Source organism: Protopterus annectens, chromosome 6.part1 (genome assembly GCF_019279795.1).
Source record: "Protopterus annectens isolate FY-2018-M chromosome 6.part1, PAN1.0, whole genome shotgun sequence".
Classification (NCBI taxonomy): domain Eukaryota; kingdom Metazoa; phylum Chordata; order Ceratodontiformes; family Protopteridae; genus Protopterus; species Protopterus annectens.
The window spans coordinates 206,406,068-206,429,437 of record NC_056738.1 but is presented as its reverse complement, the minus strand read 5'-3'; positions in this window follow the sequence as shown (position 1 = coordinate 206,429,437).

Sequence of the window (23,370 nt, the reverse complement as noted above, 5' to 3'; positions counted from 1 at the left end):
GCTCTGATTTTCAATAAATCACAACAGTCCAATTCAACCTGCTGTGTCCAAAAGCACATATTTTCTATAAGATTCATTATGTCTTATATAAACTCTTAACTCCCTTTATGGTACTCTTACATTTAAACATTTCAAGCCACAGCAGTTTTATCTCTTTATAAACAGAAAGGGGGGATGGGGGATGCACTGCTGTTATTTGGTACGACTGCAACCAAGGAATGTCTTTTAAAGGAAACCTTATTTACAGTTGAAGTGATGGCATTACAACTCCATCACAAAGTGCACATTTGACAGTCATTTATCCTTAGTTGTTCAGGCAAGCAAAACAACTTGGACTCCTCTATTGTAATTTAAAGATTGTACAGCAGTAGCTTCCTAACATCAGAACTTCACATGTATTTATGCCTAGGACAATGCAGAGCTTCTGCCATGCCCCATGTTATGCCAGTAGTGTATGCTATATGCCAGGCAAAAAGCTAACTGGCTCTGGAATTAGAGCATGAGCTTGGCTTTCCCTACATCTTACAATACACACCCTCATCTGCCTCACATATTAGTTTATATTGACCTAACAGAATTGTTCTCCACTGTAACAATAGCAGATCCTGGCCACTAGATAGCATCAATAAAATTCAAGCAGGTACACAGTGCCCCCCTAAACTGGTTAAGATGGGGCATCGTGCCTAGTTCTTGGTTTACACCTTGTCTGCACAAAGGTGGATAATTCTTTCTCTAAGTTCTTTAATTACTAGCAAGATTTTAGGATAATGGGTAATATTAAGGATAAGGGTTCTATAGCCATTCCAGAAACAAAGACTAACTATAGACACAGTAATTTCTCTGGGGGAAGGGTGGAGAAGGCCAGTAAGAATACCAATACACTAAATAAAGTTTATTTGTTTGTAAGCAGCATTTACATGGTTAATAATGAAAACCTACAAAAACAGAAAAAATTACATACATGCAATTTAATTTCTGCAAGACTGTTTCAGTTTAATATAATTATATACCCAATCAACTACATCACTGTAATCATAGATCTTGTTATTAAGTCACTATTCAAGTGTGTGTCTCTGCCATCATGTCTCATCTTCTCTTTTCAGTCTAGTGCTCAGTTAGTGGCTTCTACAAGTAACACTGAAGTCTCTAGCAAATCACTGAATATGCCAGTTAAAATATAAATGCCTTTCACAGCTACCATTTGGAGAATTCGAATGGACAGTTAATTGCTTTTCCTAATCAGATTAATATGCTACTTTATATATTTGTTTCCTTAGTAAAATTGAAAGGCATGTCAGTGTGCAGAAAATATACCATTAAAACTCTTTTACTTAAGTACAAGAGTGCCTGCTCACCATAACATTAGATCTGTTAGATGAGGTCTATCTGCTGTAAAATATTAAGACTAATGCCCTGCAAGGCCAGTATATTTGATTAGGAAAACTTTTTCAGTCTGCTAGCTGCGTCCTCATCTACAATACAGTACTGTCTACCATCCTTTTGCACTTCTGAACGAAGCAAAAGCTGCAAATTGAGGAGAGCATCCCTGAACTTAGAGCCTGAAGGACATCAAAGCATATATATACATAACATGTACGTATTCTAACAGATCCAACATAAGAAGAAGTTTCCATAACTTTCATTTCTGGTCTTTCAAGGAAAAATATCTTTAACAACTGTGACCCAAAGACAGATCAAGATCTAGAAATAATGTCTAGCTTTTAGCACCTCACAAAGGTTTTTCACACTGGCAGATTGCTGCTGCAGAAATATCATCTATGGTGGTATTACAGAAAAAAGCTGAAAAAAGTTGTAGTTATGCAGAGAGTGTTGTATGACTATGCCCTTGGTATGGCTGACAACGTCTTGTTATGTGGTATATTGCAGTAGTAAATACTTTTAGAGAGCTCCTTAGAGAGATTACATTATGTTACTGTCTGTTTCTTAAGCACAGGAAACAGACAACTCGTTGTGTTTATGTATGCATGCAGTTCTATTCACATAATATTTCAACTGCACATCCATATGATAGAAAAGACATTCTTCCTGGTTTGCATATTTGGTGTAGGAAACATGCATGTGAAGGGAATGTTTGTGATATGAGTCTATGGCTGAGATGGATTAATGCAAAGGATATACATTTCCATATGAATGGTTAAATATGAAACCTTATAGACTCAGTCTGCAGCACTGATATCCCCATAGCTGAGGAAACAGACACTAAGAACAGTATTTTCCAGGAGGGAAACGTAAGAGATTAAGAAGAAGAAGCTGGCTCAAACTGAGATGTTCTCAGCTTTTCTAAGATGAAGTAGATAGAGGTCCCAAGAAAAAAAAATAGATGTCTTAATGGAGGTCCAAGTAATGAAAATTACCTGAAGAACACCTTAAAAACCTTAAGAGATGCTAGAGACATAACATAGGATTGTAGACTCTTTTTTTATAAGACCCATTGCTCCTACTACTATTGGAACTATCAGGGTATCTTTCTTCCACATTGCTCTCATTTCTGCTTGCAAATCCTGATATTTTATGACTTTGTGTCTCTCTGTACAGAGGACACTGTAGTCATTGGGTGTGACGATTTCAATGATCAATGCTACTTTTGTCTTCCTTTCTTGGACCACTATATCCAGTTTTCTGGCATCTATCTTTTGAACTATTGGTAATGGGTGATCCCATGTGATGTAGACTTCATCATTTTCTGTGATGCTTTGTGGCTCATGATTCCAGTGTTTTTCAGCCACATCAATACCATGATGCTCATCTGTGTGAGTGGCAGTATGAGGTAGAAGTAGTAAGGACAATTTGCAATGCTTGGAGAGGTGAAAGATTGCAAACCATTGCACCTCACTTCCTCTAGAAGAGGGTGTCCGACCACTGTTAGAGACCACTTTAGTGATATGAAGAGTAAACTTTAGTCTGTTCAGCAAGGAATTTGACTATCCAGAACATGTGCTGATACCAAGAATTTCCAGAAGCTTATTGTCCAGGTTTTCCTATGACTCCTTTAAGCACAATTCTTTGATTTGCAACTATTCATTCATGTTTCCTGGAATGTGATTGTGATCACTTTTATGTTTGATAAAGAATGTTACAACAATACAATGTTTCATCATGCAAAGCTGTAAAACTCTCAAAGAGGTTGCCATGAAACATGTATCCTGGGGTTTGGGGCCTGAATCCCAGATCTCCTGCTATTATATCTAATTTGTTATTAATGAAAAGTCTGCATGCAATGATTCCTTGCAAAGTATTTCTGCATTTTATCTAAGGTCTGAATTTCATAGATAAAGCACATACAAACATAAGAATTACACTCAATAATTGAAATACAAATTACACATATAGAGGGAGAAGAAACAACTGCTTTTTTGCTGAAATTAATTTCAACATGGATTCAGTATCTAGATAATATCCCATGACAGTGCGCATTTTTTGTTTGAAAAAGAATTTTTCGTCTTTATAACTGTCCACTTTACAAATGATCACATCAATAATATCACATGGGTATAAAGTATTATCTTTGCCAAAATGCTGTCTTCCACATTCCCTGATATTAAAAAACATTCTATGAGCCAGAAATACTGCCTCCCAGATACTTTTGTGTTACTTCTTGTTCTTCACAACATGCAGCTATGGTGCCTATGTTAATGCTGTCAGCAACGTTTGCGCAGTTCATCCCAGTGGTACTAAACAAATAATATTGGCTCCAGTACAGACCCCTGCCTGGGAACTGACTTTTTATAATACAAAAACACACAAAATGTTCAATTTTAGAAATATTGTATCAGCTGGAAAACAATCCAAGGATGGCCAGCTAGCATTATGAGCCCAAGAATGACACCCTGATGTGGAATACCATTAAACGCATTTTCCAGATTCTGATAGGTAACATCCACTGTAATCCATGAGCATTCATCCATCCATGTGAAACATGAATGACTTTTACTGAATTTGTGCTGTGAAACATTGATAAATGCAAATCTGGTAGCTGGAATTTCAAAAAGGATACTTCTGAGTCCTTTCCCAGTCATTGAGGGAAGACTGAGGAGTTTAACTACAGATTAATGTCTTGCATCCAGTCTTTTGACTACATAATGCTAACACCATTTTCCATTAAAGTTGGACAAAATGCTATGACAGACTTGTTTGCAGTGCTTACAGTAATACTGAAGTCAAACTATTTATTATTTTTTTTTCCAAGAATACCCCTAGGATCAGATCAAGTCCTATACTGTACTTATTCATAATACTGAGAAAGGCTTTGTGAACCATTATAATTCTAGCTTTTGTATCAGCTCACTGGCAAACTTCAAAGGTATAGCTGGTAGTATATGTATTAGATAAGTACTGAAAAAACCTTGACAAAATGTCTAAAACTAGACACGTCATTGACTTTCTGACTTTTATCTGTAAGTTTAAAGCTTGTACTGCATTGTGTACTATTTGCTTGCTATAAAACAAAAATGCTTTGTAGTTACTGGTAGGATGTTTTACAAATGACTGTTCATACTACAATTTGCTGAGACAGATGTCTTTAAAAAAGCTAAGAAATTAGTAAAACAAACTTGACTGAATGCAGTAGAATATATTTTAGATTTTTTCCAGTGATGTTTTTATTCTGCCTTGTAGTTTCAGAATCTTACTATGTAACTAGTAGAGTTTATTGTGAAAACTATTTTCAACTTACCATTAAGAATAAATTCCTCAGCTGAGTAGTTTCTTATAAAAATAGTCCAGCAGGTATCTATGTCTTCAACAAACACATCATCAAACCAATTCCAGTCACAATGGGACTGCTTACTTTGGTCTGTTCTTTAAAAAAGCTGTATAAATGTGTTTCTTGGGCGACACTGATAGAGATAATCCATTAACCTGTGATACAGACAGTCAAAAATTCTATTGATAAGATGACTCAGGTTCTTGATTTTTTTAAGTTAAACTGAACAACAAATAGTGCCTAAAGTAGAATCACATGTTATAGAGAAGGTAATTTTTGTGGCTTGATTGTGTGTTTGATGTGATGTTTTTTGTTGTAGTTAGTTAGTTAATTTTATTTTCAGGTGTCTTGACTACAAAATGTAATTTCATGTCTTTATGACCTTTCCTCTTTCTCTGAGGTCACATGACCTCAGATTGAGAATGAGACTGATTAAAGAAGGGTGTATAGGGGTACAATTTATTTTGCATGTTTGCTTTTTATTTTTTAAATGTGCTTATTAACTGTAGGATTTGCCCTTTACTTTCACTGGTTTGATGGTTTGTGCATTTCTGAGAATTCCCAGTTTGTGGATGTAACTTCCATGTTGTTGGTCTGAACAGAAATCACTCCCAGAGGGACAGGATCCTAGAAGGCCTAGATAAAGGACAAGACAGCTCTCATGTCAAGGACATTGATATGGAAGTTAGAATGGGTTGGATCCAAAGTGCACTGGACCATCTGCCCTTCTTAGTGTCCCGGCCCTAAGCAGACATGATCTATGTGACAGTGTATGAGGCTAAGTCATGAGCAAATGATCAAACTCATAGCAGTTATTTTGGATGATTTCACTACAATAAATTTGTTCTGTAAGCCCAGGGCAGTCAAACTCAAAAATCAAGGGAATTTATAAATTAGGATTATGATATTCTTAGTGTCCAATACAGAATTTACATGTAAAAGCAAGATTATAAATGGACACTGCCACTAAATCCAGGACCTGCATGCATACATCTGCTGTGTGATGCAGAGAAGTGAGAAGACGATGATCTAGATTGTTTATGGTGACCCCTAAGGAATGAAACAATTTGAGCATAAAGTTATTGTACTAGACAGTCTCAGAAGGTAAAAGAAAGGAGTTAGTCATCAAGATATGAATCTACGGATATATAATGGTAAAAAAAAACACTTTTTGGCAAACAGAAGGTATTTTTGTAGGGGAAAGCACCCCATACACACCCACCCTCACAGTCCCTCATCTTATATATACCAAATCCGAGGTCTCCCAACACTGGGAAAAAGTACAACCTCAATGATCACCAAAAGTCATTTTCAGCTATTGGTACTTGTCCAAATGTCATTCAGAAATAATGTGTTCAGTAGATTGACATATCCATGTCCAAAGTGTTGTGCAGTTATGTTACTAGCCACTCAAATAAAACCACGTGTGTAGTTTAATGTGTGTGTGTGTGTGTGTGTGTGTGTGTGTGTGTGTGTGTGTGTGTGTGTGTGTGTGTGTGTGTGTGTGTGTGTGTGTGTGTGTGTGTGTGTGTGTGCATATGTATTACAGTAATTAAAAATCATAGACCAAAAGATATGTGTGGGGGAGGTGGTGTTACAAATGAATGATACTTGATGTAAAATTCTGTTTTCGTTTTCACTAATGCTTGATAATCAAATAGGAGGCAAGAGGAATGTGCTTGATTTGATGCCAAATATCAGTTGATCCTTAATCATTATAACTGAATGCGTATTGACGGTAATAAGCATTTTTGTATGTACATCAAGCTTCCATGATGATGGTCACAAATTTAAGTAACTTAGTCGTCCCTTATTCGTAAAGTGTCTATTCTAAATATGAAATTAAAGAATAAAGATGCAATGTATTTACTAAAGTTATTATTCTAAAAATATTTAGTTGGACAGTTAATGACATAACATGTATAGATCATTAAGGTTCATGGGTTTGTATCAAACTTATGGCCAAGAAGACCATCAAGAAGCTTAATCACATCACCCAGTATTGGAAGACTTATAGGAACATAATTTGTGAGAGATGCAGTTACATTACAAACCTAGAGTCTATGCTCTCTCCCTCACAAGCCAGTATATCTGGCACTAAGAAGGTTGTCAACACAAGCACCACACCTCACACACCACCCACACCTACACAACACACACCCACATATGTGGAGGTCCTCGACAAAAAACATGCCCTAACAAAAGAGACCTCCATGGCAAAAACACAAGTGAACTCCGCTGCCCACCACACCACACACCACACATAGTCCACACACCTGTGTCTCACAGCCACTGAGTCCTAAACATAAACCCAATATATTAGCCATAGGAGACTCCATTATGAGACACATAGATGTGCCCCTCACCAGGCTGGATAAGGAGACAATCATGGTTAGTTGTTTTTCAGGTGCCAGAATCCACCATATCACTCATGCACTCAAGTCTCTCAACAAGAGGTACTGTTATGACTCTGTCTTAGTCCATGTTGGTGTGAATGACTTGAGACGTACCTCCCTGGACTATATGAAGAGGGACATGATCAAGCTTGCTGAATATGTGTCCCAGGCAGGTTTGTTCCTAGCCTTAAGCAGCATGTTGCTGTCAATCAGAATGATGCCTCAGTACAAACAGAAAATGATTGTCTTTAACAATTGGCTTAGTTTCTGGTGTCATTCCAGGGGGATCCAGTACCTGACAGGATGGGAAGACATGATCGATAGACCATGATGCTTTGCCAGAGATGGCCTGCATATGTCTCCCTTGGGCTTCAGGCTTCTGGAAAAGGCTCTTGCCTCCCCCAGAGTGCCTTTTTTAGGCAATGCCATGAGGTCAAAACTACCAACATGAATATTTCATCAAAATGCAAATTAAAGGTCATGCTGCTAGATGCTGGGAGTCTAAACATGAAACTGCACTCATTGCAAGCATTCTTAACCCTGGAAGATGCTGACATTTGTGCAGTCACAGAAACCTGGTTTAAAGCTGCAGAGAGCAACCCAGCCATACCAGGTTACTCATCCTATCATACATTCAGACCCCAAATCATGGGCAGCAAAGCAAAAGGAGGTGGAGTTGCAATTAAAGACATACACACTCCCAGGCTGGTCAAACAGTATGACACACAGGAGACACTCCAGGTGCAGCTAACCATTGGCAAGACCCTTTTTCAAATCATAGCTAGCTACAGGCACCCAACTTTGACTCAAGATGCCCACTCCACCTATGTGGACCTCTTTGAATCTATCAAGATTCAACCCTTTACCCTAATACTGGGCAACTTTAACTATCCAATGATAGTTTGGAAGAACTACTCGTGGCAAAACACAAATGCTCAGATTCCTTGATTTTGTCAATGCAAATGGCTTGGACCAGCTAGTCAACACCCTCACAAGAGGTGATAATATCTTGTACTTGGTATTAACCAACATGAATTACCACTGCAGCATCCCTACAGTGTCATCCTCCCTGGTATGATCCTTTTGAAGTCACCATATCCCCCGACCCCCCCCCCCCAGCTAGGGTCAAACAAAAAAACTTCTACAAAGCTGATTACACCCTCCTGAGAGGAGGTATAAATAGGATATTAAACATCCCAGGCTGCATCCTACATGAACTCAGACAGGAGCTTGCAGCGCCATTAGGCACCCTATTCAACCAAAGCTTGAGTACTGGCTTCATCCCAACCGAGTGGAGGACAACCACTGTTATCCCTTTGCACAAAGGTGGAGTATCCACCGATCAAGGAAATTATAGAACCATCAGTCTAACTACCCTGATCTGCAAGGCCATGGAGTGGATTATCATGGACCTCGTTAACAAGGACATATGCAACCTCCAGACACTTGATCCCACACAGTTTGGTTTCGTCAAGGGGAGGTCATGCCTGTTAAAATTGTCGACTTCTTTGAAAGAGTCACTAAGGCCATGGATGAGGGGAACAGGTGCACACTGCCTACCTTGATCTGGCCAAAGCCTTCAATACTATGCCCCACTCAGGTATAACAGATAAGCTATTTCAACTAGGCATCAATCCATATGTTAACAGAGGGGCAGCAAACTGGCTCACTGATACAACCCACCTAGTCAAAATAGGGGAAACCACCTCAAGCAGTAGACCCGTAATGAGTGGTGTACCCCAGAGATCAGGTTTGAGGCCTCTGCTGTTTGGGATATACATTTCTGAGGTGCAGACCAAAACTAGTGGGCTATGGCTGATCAAGTTTGCAGATGACTGCAAGCTGGGTGCTATCATCAATTCCCTTAGTGATGTGGACATTCTCCAAGAGGGTCTTACCCAAACAAATGACTGGTGCCGGAAATATGGCCTCAAACTGAATGCCAAAAAATGCATCATATCCCCTCTGGGGAGAGTGACGTCCCCACAAATTATCACATTGATAATAAGGTCCTAAGCACACAATCATTAGTGATGGACTTGGGCACCCAGGTTGATAGCAAACTGACTTTTGACTACCATCTTGCCTCCATTGTACGAAAAGCTTTCTACATGGCCCACCTCATTAGTAAGAGTATCTCATCCAGGGCAAGGTTGTCATAACATCCCTGTATTCTTCCCTTATAAGACCCATTATTGAGTACAATGTCACTTTCGGCATGTACCTCACAAAGCACATGCAGCAGCTGGAGAGACTACAGAGGTTCCTCACTGGGAGAATCCAGGGCCTTAAACATCTACCCTACACAGATAGGCTAAATGCCCTGTCCCTCTACTTGGTCTCCTCGACTCAGACATGACCTCTGTCTGGCATACAAAGCAATGTCAGACCCCACCTTGATGGGGCTGCTGCATATCCACAAGTCAAGCTCCACTCAAGTAACCCACATGCACGACCTCAACCTGGTCTGTGACATCAGTAGGACTTGCTGGCGGGAGAGATTTGTGTCCCAGAGACTCCCCCTTTTGTGGAATATACTCCCTCTCCACATCAAGCAGAGTACCTCATTAACCCTTTTTAAGTGCAACCTGGATAACTGGATGGTGAACAGAAAATACACCCCTGGGATTCCACCTGTGTCCCTGCTGAACAGTGGCATAGGGTGCTGACTTGTCAGAACATGGGCTAAATTATTTTCTAGGCTTGTAAGGGCCTCAGGGCCAATAGCCTAGTAACTTCCTATGATCCTATGATCCTATAGCATCCCTCATTAAATAAATTACCCCCACATATCCCAGGTGAAAATTTATGATCACCCATCCAGTCATTCAAATTAGATCTAAAAGTCACCAGGGAAGTACGCTGCTATAATCATGATTTGTAAATAGAACCTCTTCCAGAAATGGGTGGGGGGGCTATGTTGGGTTAGGTATTTCTTGCACCAGCTGGTACTGTTAATGTGGTAGTATTTGAACCAGCTGTTACTGTTAATGTGGCAGTATGGGGGTTAGTTCTCTATAGAACCATCGGTTTGATTTTGGTGAAGGATGTCAAAGAGTGCATGGCTGCCCATGGCACTGATAATTAGACAGAGATTATCCCTTAGATGCCTACATAAGACTGATTACAGGGATTGAGATTTTAGTCTATCAGAGCAGCTAGAAGATACTAAGACCCTAGATTTTTTGATGAAGAAATGATGAGATCTTCCAAGTTGGTTTAGGTGCTTAGAGGGGTACATGCCAAAGGAGGAAAACTTTATATTCAGCAATGCACCAAATAGGGGAGGAATAAAGTGGGATTATAACTTCTCTGGACCTTGACGAGATACTTTGAAAGATAAGGTTTTCAAAACAGAAAGATTTTTAACCACATGGTGGTCAAATTAGTGTTTTTTTAACATAGGTACACAAGTCATTGACAAGTGGGTCAAATTTAAGTGGAATGTTGTCTGTAGGTCGCATAGTGATGATGGTGGATTCACCAAAGGAAACCATACTGCATTTCTTAGAACTGGAGGTAAACCCATAATAAACATAACATGCATTTGTACGTTCCAGACCTTGCTAATGAATCTGAGTATCAAAATGGGAGCTGATTAATGAACCTAGTTTGCAATCATCCAGATTTCCTTGATATCAGCTTTCACTTCAGAGAAGTATATACCAAAGGGAAGAGGGGCCCAGGGCAGAAACCTGTGGGATGCTGCTGGAAGCAGTTTTCTATTTTCTCTGTGGAGCAAATACTCCAAACTTTAACAGCATAGGCTTTATCAGATAGCCTGTTAGCTACCCATTGAACTCTGTATGGATTAATATTGATTTGGGAGAGTTTGTCAATGACCCAGTTCTGGGGATAGTATCAAAGGATTTGGCAAAGTTCATCTAGGCAGCATAGACTCTATCCCCTTTATCCTTGACCTCAGTAACCCATTCAAAAAACTTAACCAAGCTGAGCAAACATAATCTGCCTTTTACAAAGCCATATTGGCATGTAGTCAAGGTTATAATGTCACCTATATTGTGGCTTACTAGTACAGGTACAATATATTCACTTGCCAGGCAAATAACACTAGTGAAACTAATAGGCCTGCACTTTCCAGGATCAATAGAGGGACCAGCTTTATACATGGTAAAAGCAGCAGCTGTTCTTCACATCTCTGGAATGTAATCAGTAGACAGAACCAAGATGAAGAGTTAATGAAGGGCTTTTGCTAGATTGGACTTAGTGCTTCTCAACAGATATCTAGAAATATTGTCAAGACTCAAGGAACTGGTATTTTTAATTTTGGATTGGAATGTGTCAAAAAGACTTGGTCAGGAGTGATTTTGGTAGGACCCATGTAAGGAAAATGGTGAAGTGGCAGAAAATTGGTGTGGTAAAATTGGGAGGGACTTTGCTAAACTATTAGCAAAATTGTTAAGAGTCAAAGAAAATACTATTAGACATAAATTCAGTAATGAATTGTTGGCTGCTTCTAAGCTTCCTAATATAGTAGAAAACCTTATGGTTGTCTGTTGAATTGGTTCTACTCACAAGTTTGAAATACTAAACTTGACAGACTTACAAGTTTTACATCCCTTTCATAAAAATGAAGTAGAAATCTTTTATAGATATCCAGAATCATTTTCAATTGTTACAGCATTGGGAGTTCCATGATATGAGTTTAATTTTATACATCTATTTAAGAGAGAGTAAAATTCAGATGAGTGGGCAGCAACCTCAGGAACAAAGTTTGCTAGCCAGCTATACCATTTGTGGTTATCAACTAGACTGGTAAATAGTAATTGGTAATGGGCTATTCCCTGAAAGTAAAGCCTTTAATAGGGGCCATGAAGCAGGTTTTCAGGAAGAATGTCACAGCAAGATGGTCATATTTGACTAGGGAAGGTACAACAAATGGAGTGAAGCAAATTTGCAATATAAAAGTGAGAACTAGAACTAGAGGACTGACATACCTGGTGGGAAGTGTTTTGTTATTTACAAAATCCAGAAATCTCTAGGTGTGTTTGCTGTTAGTAGCACAATTTTGTCAAGTTATGTGTGAGTAGCTGAATGCATCAAAAAGCAAGATATTTGGTTTGACTGCTAATTTTTATAACTGGTTAATGCATGCTTTGATTGAGCCATAGATGATAATTACTTAAAATGTGAAAAATAATTTTATTGAGTGCTACTAGAACTTCAACCAAGTCCATATTTGTATTATATGGAATCAGGAAGAGATACTGGTGTTACAAATAAATGTGCATACTCCCCTGCAGTAACTGGTGGATGTGACTGCATGATAGGCATTGTACCCTGGAAGAAATGGAGTGCTATCACTATACTAGAACTAGGTTTATCAGATTCTGAGTTTTTTTAGGGTAACAAAGACCTCAAGTTCAGCCATTTTGTTAATTTGGCTTCAGGTATTCAACAGTGCTACCTTGATATTATCCAGACTGGAATTTGATATGTCATAATGTCCATCAGGTAAACTCGGCATAAAAAAGCATTGTTCAGATAACAAGAATTTTAACTAAAAGGAAAAAGCAAGGGGTAAAAAGTGCATGCTATGCCTGGCAAGGTAAGCGAGGACCATTGACCATTTCATCCAATACAGACAGACTGGATCCCCCAGAATGATACTAATTTACTAAAAATTACTGAAGCCTTATTTTTGTCCTTGAATTTAGGCATGATTCTTGGATGAATTACCAACCCTCTGTGATGGCTGACAATTTCATTTATGAGTCTGAGGGAGGTCCAAAATCTGGATGCTAGTGTACGCTACTAGTCACAATGAGGCCAAGAAGTACAATGCCTGATAAATCTTTTAAAATGTTTACATTGTTTGCATACACCATGTAGCTCTGAAGCTGCAGTACAGTGTTGTTCTTGTGCATGCATGCAAGGCAGTACATAGATGCAAAGGCTTCAGAGTTAACATAACCACCAAGCTAGGTGGTGATATAAATGACTCACCAGCAACCTCATTCTCAGTTTTCCTAATGTATATTCTGTCTTCATTGACCACCACATTTGTAACTTGTCTAAAACAGGAGTATTTGTTATATCCCAAAACATCCCAATTAAAAAGTTAAAAGTAATGTATTTAAATTGTTCATGATGGCTGTTATATTAGTCCAACCAATTTACTTACTGCATAAAATTTAAATTTTACTGCCTGGTCTTGTTTGATCATATTGCAAACTTTTGACTCATCGACATGTTCCATATTTCTATCTCACTAACCTGTGCATTTCTCTTTCGTGTCACACTGTGTGCATACGGAGAACTTCTTGCAACTGTGCCATAATTAGAAGGAGATCACTAGAGTAGGAACCTTGTAAACCAATCAAAAAGATGCATAAAGTAGTTTACAAATATGTGGACACAAGCTGAAGTTATGCAAGTGAGTGTTAAGCTGCTGTAGATGTTAAGGACAGCTATTATTTTTAAACTAATGACTCCCTTCTGCTGCTGCATCTTGGGTGGTGTGTAAGTGTGTGTGAATGATTTCTTAGAAGGAAGTTTATAAGTTCAGAGTTGCTTTATTCTTGGTCAAAGACCAGCTAGGAAAACAAACTCATTCAGGTAAACTCAATGGTCAAGATTCTTTTTCAAACTGAGGCAGTTGTCTTACAGCTGATATTTGGGGGTAAGTCTAGAAATAGATGTGCAGTAAATCTCTCATAGGAACATAGGAACAATACTTGGCAAGTGATTATAAGGACAATAAGATGCTTAGTCATATACACCTTTAATTAGGCACACTTAAGAACTCAGGCCTTCCTTTTCAAACGCTTAATATTGCTTACTTCCCAAATTGAGCAAGGCTGTACATGACTATCCTAATATAAATTTGTGTCTACCCATCTAATCCAGTTATGAGGACTACCCATAAAAGTTGTCAAAGTAGTACTTTGGTCTGTAGTGATAACTTATTCCATAGGCTGGGAATGCACTGAATTAGGAACCTATCTCTCCAGTGAATCTTGCTTATTTGTTGGTCCCTAGTGCAGCTATTTGTAGAGCCATTGGTTTTTCAAGAAAGAGAAAGTTAAATAGGACTGGGTCTTTCAAGTCTCAAAAAGCATGACAAAGGTTGCCTCACAGCAGCTTGTAGACAGGCTACTGGTATAACGAGAGTTGTGCTACTCTATTGGGATAGCTGAAAAATTTAAGTCCTTTCATTTTCTTGGTATGGTATCTCTGAGCAATATGTTTTGATTTATACATACAAATGGGATGTTTTATTCTATTATGTGTTTGATAAGGGAAAAGTACACTGGCAGGATGACTTATGTGGATCTTAAAAACATTCATTTGGAAATCAGCTGGGCCAGATAGAAGGATTTCTTGACTATGATGAAAACATAATGAAAGAATGAGTGAAAGCTTTCCATATGAGTACCCAGGACTCTTATGATCATGTTTGCCTGAAGGGAGGTACCATTTAAAACATACGAGGTTGGGACAGCTTTTTTACTATGTTTTAAATGGTACAGCTTTTTTACTGAGCGCTATTACACTGCACGTTTTTGCCTTTAAGTTTAGATCATTCTCAGTACTCCAGGTATGTGCATATCCCTGGAACTGTTTACCATCAGTGGACGTAGATAGCAATCCCCATCTTGCAGTCATCAAGAAAGTGTCTAACCACACTTCTGGATATTGCACTGGATGTCTGCAAAATAAATACCAAACAGGAGAGTTCCCACCACTGATCCCTTTGGTACTCCTCTAGTTACAACTTTACATTCAGAGATGGTGGCAGCAACTTTCTGGGATCCGTCAGATATTCAATTTGCAGTCCAACAGACAGCATAGAAGTTTACAATACGTTTTTCTATTTTTTAACAATGCCAGTATGTGGGATAGTGTCAAAAGCATTGTCCAGATCAAGATAAGCAGTGTTTACTGAGTGACCACTGTCCACTGTTTCTGTAACATTTTCAAAGAGGCTTATTAGGTTTGGGAGACAGGACCTTTCCTTGACAAATTCAAGCTGACTGGAAACTAAATCCACCAAGGTGACTGTGCCTGTATACATGAATAAGGCTATGACATGTTCCATGCTTTTCTATATAAAGCTGAGGGTCTATAATTGCCTGGATCTGTAAAGGAGTCCCAGTGGCATCAGGTACAAACTCTGTGGATAGGATGAGGTTGAAAAGTTTTAGTAGAGACACTGATGAGAATGCAGCCTGGCATATTTTCTGGTCCCATGGAAGTATTACTTTTAGTCTTTGACAAGGATTTTAAGACTTGCTCCAAAGTAATTTCAAGAGAAATAAAATCTTCAGGGGTATGGGGGTGATGGTAACATTGTGGTTAGAGGGGTAAAGTTACCAATAAATTTGTCTACTAATGTATCGGCTATATCGTTGTTATTGTAATATGTGATATCAGTAAAGAAATGTATTGTTGGACATTATACTTTAATTTCCTGACAAAGCAGAAGAATGGTTTTTATTATCCTTTGGTATCTATAGCAATTTTAAGCTCATGCTCTGCTTTACATTTTCTAATCATACTCAGGTTTCCTGCTGGCATGTTTCAGTGCAGGGTTGTGTTAAGATAAGAGAATGGGGATTTCTTACAGCTTTTCATTATTTTCTGCCTTTGTTATATAGTTAATTAATACAGACGTTCTACCAGACAGGTTTATTCCTGAGTTTTACTATTATATTTAGGGTGGATAGGAAGAGACTTTTGTATGCAACTGTTTAGGTGTTAGTAGATGTCAGAAGTCACTGTGGCAGCCCTCTCAGCTGAGTCCATTGGCAGAGGATTATTGGGAATTTTACACAGGTCTTCTATAAGCTGAAGTGGATTTGTCCTCATGAAGTGGACCCTTAAAGATGGTCTCATTTGGTGTTCGGGGTGGTACCAGTAGACTTGACAGAGAAGATGACTGACATGTGGTCACATTTAACCAGGGATATGGAGATGCTATTCTCCTAGCAGTGTAGTTCAAATTCATCATAACTTTTGTGAAACCCTGCATAAGGAATTCAAAGTAGTGCAGAAATGAATTTAAGAAAAGAATGTCAGTTCTATAGTATTGCTAATGTTAAGTGCATAAAAGCCTGCCCATTATATGTCTATATGTTTTTGGTGTAGAAATTGGTTACCATTAAATGAGGTTGGTAGTCCATATCTTGTGATGTTATCCTCTTAATAAATTTCATTTGGATTGATTCCAGGAGATGTAACTCATTTTGTGCATATGAGCAAAGAAGCATTAATTACAAGGATATGTCATATTAAGGTTTTATACAAGATAAACAGAACTGTGATTTCATTGTAGCTAGAAGACCTAAGTAATTCATTACCCTTATCCTTGGTTAGCATTGTGTTTCACCTAAATCTTAAATGCTGTAGACCTTTCAAGCATTGCCATACCTTTCAACTGTACATGTTTTCGCCAAATGTCCAAATTTTTGCCTCATATTTTTCATTTGTTTTTAATAAAATTGTGTTTTTTTCTGTTAAATCATTGGCAAATTATTGAACATTGAAGTCAGTAAATAATGACAGACATCTGAGTTTCAGACTTCATACCCTTCAGAAAATCCATGCTAATGCAAAATCTGTTAATCAATCAACTTTCTAAATTTCGAAGAGCAATATTTAAAAATTTTCCCTATTTTGGACCTTTGTCCCCCCATTATTTATGGCTTTGTCCAGACTTCTTGCTCTAAAATGTTGAGAGGTATGCTGTGCTCCTGATTTAGGCAGATGAAGTTTTTTACAATGTTGGGTGCCCAATTAAGGTAAAAACAGCGTGCTTTCTACTGTTCAAAAGATGAGCGTACTTTGCTCTGCACCTCCAAACAGTACATTTCTCAATAAACTAATTGAAACAAGCATGCTACAAAAGGGAATTGGAAAACGGGCTCACTGCATTGTAAATTGAGAAGCAGGCAGGGAACTGTGCAGATTTTAACAGTAGGGCCTAGGAAGAGAGTATTGGGCATATAAAAAGAAACAAAAAAGCGTACTTGTAACTCATACCTGCACATGCTGCCTCTAGGCATCTGCTTTACTGGTTTAGCCCCGCTCCGCTCGCTTCGCTCACTCCACGCCTCACCCTGCCCCCATATCCCACCCACCCCCAGTAGTACTACATTTATAGTACCACTGGCATGTCCCCTTAATTAGCTAACCAACAACACGTGCTCCTAGAACCCAGCAAACTCCTAGCACAATAACACACCCTCTATCCACCCCACTATCCATAATAACCCACCCATAGCTATTCTATTCTCTCTAATCTTTTATCCACCACATACACTCAACACAGACCCTACCCTAGTAATTTACTATGACTACATCTAAAACACTAATGTTGCTACCCTTAGTACCCCTGCTATTCATTCCTTATCACCTAAGCTCCTATGAATATGTACAGCATCTTGAAATCCAATACCCAAACTCTCAGACACCAACCCAGCATTTAATAAGTTTATCCGGCACATAACCACACCCTCTCCTAATTCCTCGCCCCCCAATTACCATCACCTGACTAAACACTGCTACATTAGCTTTAAAACAAAAGCTATGAAAAAATCATAAACAAATTTTTAAGACTCATAAGCAACTTAAATATTAATCTTATGAAGGATGGAGACATCCACCCTAACCCTGGCCCATCCACAACAGTAGACCCAAGCACACCATCTAACAACACATCGTGTACTATCCAGATTGATAGACTTCCAAACTCATTTCTGGTCTGTCATCTCAACATCAGCAGCCTAAACAACAAGATCCATAGCCTACATGGACTCTTAACTGTTCACTCTCCTGATATCCTCTGCCTCACAGAAACCTGGCTAAAACCAATAACCAAAGATAATGAAATACCCCCCCCCCCCAGTACAACATCCTTAGACTGGACAGGAACTCCAGGAAAGGTGGCAGGGTAGCTGTACTATACATGTTTACCCTAACAATAACAATTGACACCCAACAGCCACCCCAGTTTGGCAATGCAGAAATTCTCATCACCAGACTAATAATAAACAAAATTAAATGCAGATACATTGTCTGCATTTATATTCCACCCGGCAAGAATGATAATACTCTAGAAAGTATCTTACATTGGCTAGCTTCTAACTATCCCCAGGAAACCATTGTCTTGGGGGACTTTAACACTGATTGAAACACCTGTTCCTCTGGAACTCCCTCCACCCATTTAAATCTCCACGGGTTTACTCAGATCATTGCCCCCCCCCACCAGATTTAGCAAAAATAGAGTCAAAGATAGTATCCTCAAGTGGATACTTATTAACAGCCACCCCCAAAAGTACAAGTCAGGTACATTACCCGATGATCTAAGCGATCACTGCCTTATCTATATTATTAGGCTCAAAGCCAACATTCCCAACCAGCCCACCTACAAAACTATAAGAAACGTCAGGAACTTTAACCTTGACAACTTCCAAAAAGAACTCAAAGCATATAATTCGAATGTCTTGAAATGACGCCCATTACAAGAAGCAGTTGAGTATTTCAATACCAAATTTCTGGCTATCCCTAACCACCATGCTCCTACCTGTACCATCCAAGTAAAAGCCACGGTTGCAATGCGGCTATCTAAAGAAACAAAAAACAAAATTAAACTAAGAAACCACGCCTGGGCCAGGTGGCATGTTACCAAAGCCCCTATGGACCAAGTAAGATACCGGCAGCTAAGGAACCAGACCAAAAAATCTATCATTCTAGACAAAAAATATCACTACACCCTCCTACAACAAAAATATCAGCTAAAACCTCCAAATGTTCTGGGCTGTTATTAACAATCTTCTCCACCCAGGCCGTTCCACCACTCCTACCCCATCAGCTGTCCTTGATAAATCCCCTGCTGAAATTGCAAAAAGCTTCAGCTCCTTCTTTACTGAAACTATCCAATCTGTAGCTACCCATCTCACTCCATCGGACACAAACACCAGCTCTGGCACATCTAGCCCTGATCTACCCAGCACCCAACCCAGCTTTACCTTTCAAACCATACCTACCAACCTGATCTGGACCTTACTCAAAAAGCTAAAACCTATTACACTAGCTGCTGACCACCTCCCAGCTGAATATCTTCAAAAAGCATCTGATGCCATAGCACTTCCCATTTCTGTTCTGATCAACAGATTCATCTCAGAAGGATACATCCAAGCAATATGGAAAATATACCTCTCCGTAAAGGAGGACGTTCCAGAAAATTATCTAACTTTAGACCTATAGCCATTCTTTCACCACTAGCTAAAATCATGGAAAGATGCATACACAAACAAATTATGCACTTTCTTATTCAAAACGGAAATCCACCGACTCTCATTACGGCTTTAGGCCATTCCACAGTAACACCACGGCTCTTCTATCTTTCTCTAATGTCATCAGTCTTCATCGTAACAACAACAAACTATCTTCAGCACTCTTCCTAGATCTCTCAAAAGCTTTCGATATGGTCAACCATCAGCTACTGCTCAATACCCTACAAACCATCGGTTTAGACCAACATGCAATACAATGGTTTCACTCCTACCTAAACGGTAGACAGCAGGCTGTCTTATGGCAGAGCAAGCTTTCATCTCAACTTCCTCTAAACCTAGGTGTCCCACAAGGGTCCATACTAGGTCCCCTTCTTTTCTCTACCTTTATCAATGATCTGCACACCACCATCCCAGGACCTACCTGCATCCAATATGCAGATGACTCAATGCTAATATGCTCTACCTCCTCTCCTACACAACTTCTAACCCTCACCCAGACCCCTTTCAGCACGGTAGAAACATGGATAGTTAATCGCCGCCTGCTTCTAAATCCTAACTAAACCAAGCTACTACTTTTCTCCCCTAACCATAGAAATCCTCCTCCTTCCTTCAATATCAAATCTAGCAATGACATCATTATCTCCCCTGATGACCATACAAAGCTTCTAGGCATAATAATAGACAACAACCTTAAATTTGATAAACATGTCAATCATAATATTAAGTCTGTCAACAAAAAAGAGTAGCTATTGCAAGATCACACCTCCTCTCTACCCTTATGTATGCTTCCCCTGTACTCACCAACCTATCCAAAACCTCAACAAATTATCAGGATGTTACAATCATATAACCAGATTTGCTACAGGCATGAATTTTAGGACCCACCATTGCCCGAACCTCAAAGCACTGGGATGGCTAGAGTATCCTACCCTTCTACAGTTCAACCAGCTTATAGTAGCGCATAAAATACTCCATCAACCTGATAACACCCCTGCCCTCAAAAATATTCTCACCTCTCATAGTGCCCCCAGGCCAGTACGCTCAGCTGATAAACTAATTATACTGACCCAAGAATCCAACAACTCTGCAGGTGACGCTATATTTGACAACTCAACCAGTAAAATCTGGAATCTACTCCCTGCTACCGTTACCAAGGAAACCTCACTACCCTATTTAAAAGAGAACTCAAAAAATACCTCCCATCTCATTGACTGTGCTCTTGTTCTAAACCTGACTAACAACTTCACTAATACATGTCTTGCTACCCAACCTGCTGTTTAGCCAAGTATCTATGCCTCATAGCATTTGAATGTGTAAGCATTGTGAATTATGAGATCTGATTGTATTCTATGTTCACATTTTCTGATACATCTTTGCCAATCAGATGTACGTCTGCACATTGTGTATGTTGATATCTGCCTGTATTCTTTGTCTATATTTTTCTAAACGTATCTGCCTGAGTTTATCACTCAGTGATGTATGTACTGTCTCTTTTTTAGTATGTGGAGCTTTTCTCCCGGGCCTCCTGGACATATATCCAGTTGGACTATCCCGGTCAACAAATGTAACATAAATAAAAATAAAATAAAAATAAATAAAATAAATAAATAAGTATGGCATAAAATTTTCATTCTTTCTTTCTTTCTTTCTTTGTGCTTTTGTTCCCATGACTGCCAACCATCAGGCCTCCCTCAAAGGGACATGACTCACTGATTCCCTTAGCTGAAAATTTCACCCAGGCTCAGGGCAAGAACTGGACAAAGGATGTGGGTTGTGGGGGGTATCATTCAGGCAGCCATGAAGGTGATTTGTGCTCTCACTCATATCCAGGCAATGAGGGCACTTTAAAATGGCCTAATCCTGACTCTGGATGAGGGTCATAGAGACTTCATCACTGTGGAAGCCCGCTATGCATTCTCCATGTAAGTGTCTGCTTCTGAACACCTGTGTTGAAGGCTACCATCAGGCCACATCTTAGTGAGCCTAACACCTGTCTTCAGGCTCACATTTACATTGCTGTCCCTCCTTTGAGGGATTGTTGCAGTGCACAGCTGACTCTGCCTTGCCATCCCTCCCTCAAGGTGGACATATGCCCATCCTCTTTGCCAGAGCAATCAGGTGACCGACAGACTAATCAAACTAATGTCCATGTGCTCTACAAGGATTCAGCATTTCATAACATTTGTTAGGATCAAATACTAAAACTAATTTCTTTCTTGTTCTCTAATAGTTTTGAAACAGTTGTTGAAGTTGTCAGTATCTTCTCTGATATCCAGTGTACCAGTTTTGTACTCATCAGCATATTTTGATACACATCAGTAACCATTTCAAAGAATTATTTATTTAATCAGACACCTTACCAGATTCTACTATAGTCAGTGACCCCCCAGGCCATAAAATCCAGCTCTTATGACTACACATTAAATAAGTCTAGTAAATGACAATCACAAACATTATTAAGCATGCATTTCAGAGATGAACCTTTGTCTGTTCACATATTCGAATAGGTGGGTACTTAGATTATTTTTATAAGGTTAATGTTGGGAAATACCATTGTCAAAGCAGGGAAAATTTAGAACATAGTATGAGACCTAATACCCATCAATAAAATCAGTAGTAAAGGAATGAACAAGTGTAATTATTGTTTTTTTTTTTTCTTAGTGGTACTCTGTGTGAGTGTGTGTGCGTGTGTGCGTGTGCGTGTGTGTGTGTGTGTGTGTGTGTGTGTGTGTGTGTGTGTGTGTGTGTATAGACAGATGTGCTTTGAGGGGGAAAGAAATATAAATGTACTCTATCTGAATTTTTATGGTATCATAACAACCTGTTAACAAGGACCCCCTTTGGGTTATAGTCTTTTCTTAATGTTCTTTGGCTCACACTACTACTACACTGCATGAAATGGATTAATCTGCTGACTCCTTGGTACAGAGTGAAGGAGTCCTGACCATGACCCAAGTGACCTAGGTTGAGTTAATGGACCCACTCCATGAGGAGCTCAAGGGAAGAGGGAGAGAAACTGATTGACTAAGAATGTTTACTATTCAGCAGTATGGTATAGCATCACCACACATATTTTATAAGGTTTATCAAACCTAAAAACTGAAAAATTTGTGTTCTACATCAGCAATAGTTATAGACAGAATTGATAAACATTATAATGGCAATGTAATTATGGATAAAGCTGCTACGTCAGGTTGCATAGAATTAAAATGATGGCAATATAAATAATTCATGAAAGCCTGTCTCACACTATGTAAACTGGCCATACCCTTACACCAGCATGAACTGCTATAGTGCTGCCTTCTCCCAGTTCAGGAAGTGAGGGCCTACAGAACACTAAGCCAAGCTGAACAGTATCCAGTTTAGCATCAGCATAGCACTGTGCACTAAGCAGCTTCACAGCACCTCTCCTGCAGAACACATGTTTCTACTTTTTGTTACTGGTACTGCAATGGACAAAAGGCTGTGTGCACCTCTGGACACTTCTTTATTACCCTGTGCTGCTCATAATTCTGCTGACACTGCTGGGCTGCACATGGCATATAGTTGAAACCAGGCTAAAAAACTTCTCAAAAGCTGACTACAACCTCCTAAGGGAGGGTATCAGCAGGTTCACACCACCGCCCCCCTCAGATGATGCAGACAACTATGCTGAATGGTATGCCAGTGCAGTATACAAGCACCGGAACAACTGCATGGACTCAGCCATAACCGACAGTACTAAAATCTGCTCCTCAAGGAAACACAAACCTGTCTGGTGGACATCCTCTATCAACAGGCTTTACAACAAAAGGAAGAAACTGTTGTCCAAGGGTAAAAAGGAACAAATTCCAAATCAGAAAAACTCCCTCCTCTACCTCAACAAGTAAATTAGATCACTAGTGAAAACCTCCAAAGCCAATTATGAGTTGTAACTTGCCTCCAAAACAAAGGGAAACCACAAATCTTTCTTCAGTTATGTTAGGAACCTCCATGGCAAAGCCCAAGTTTG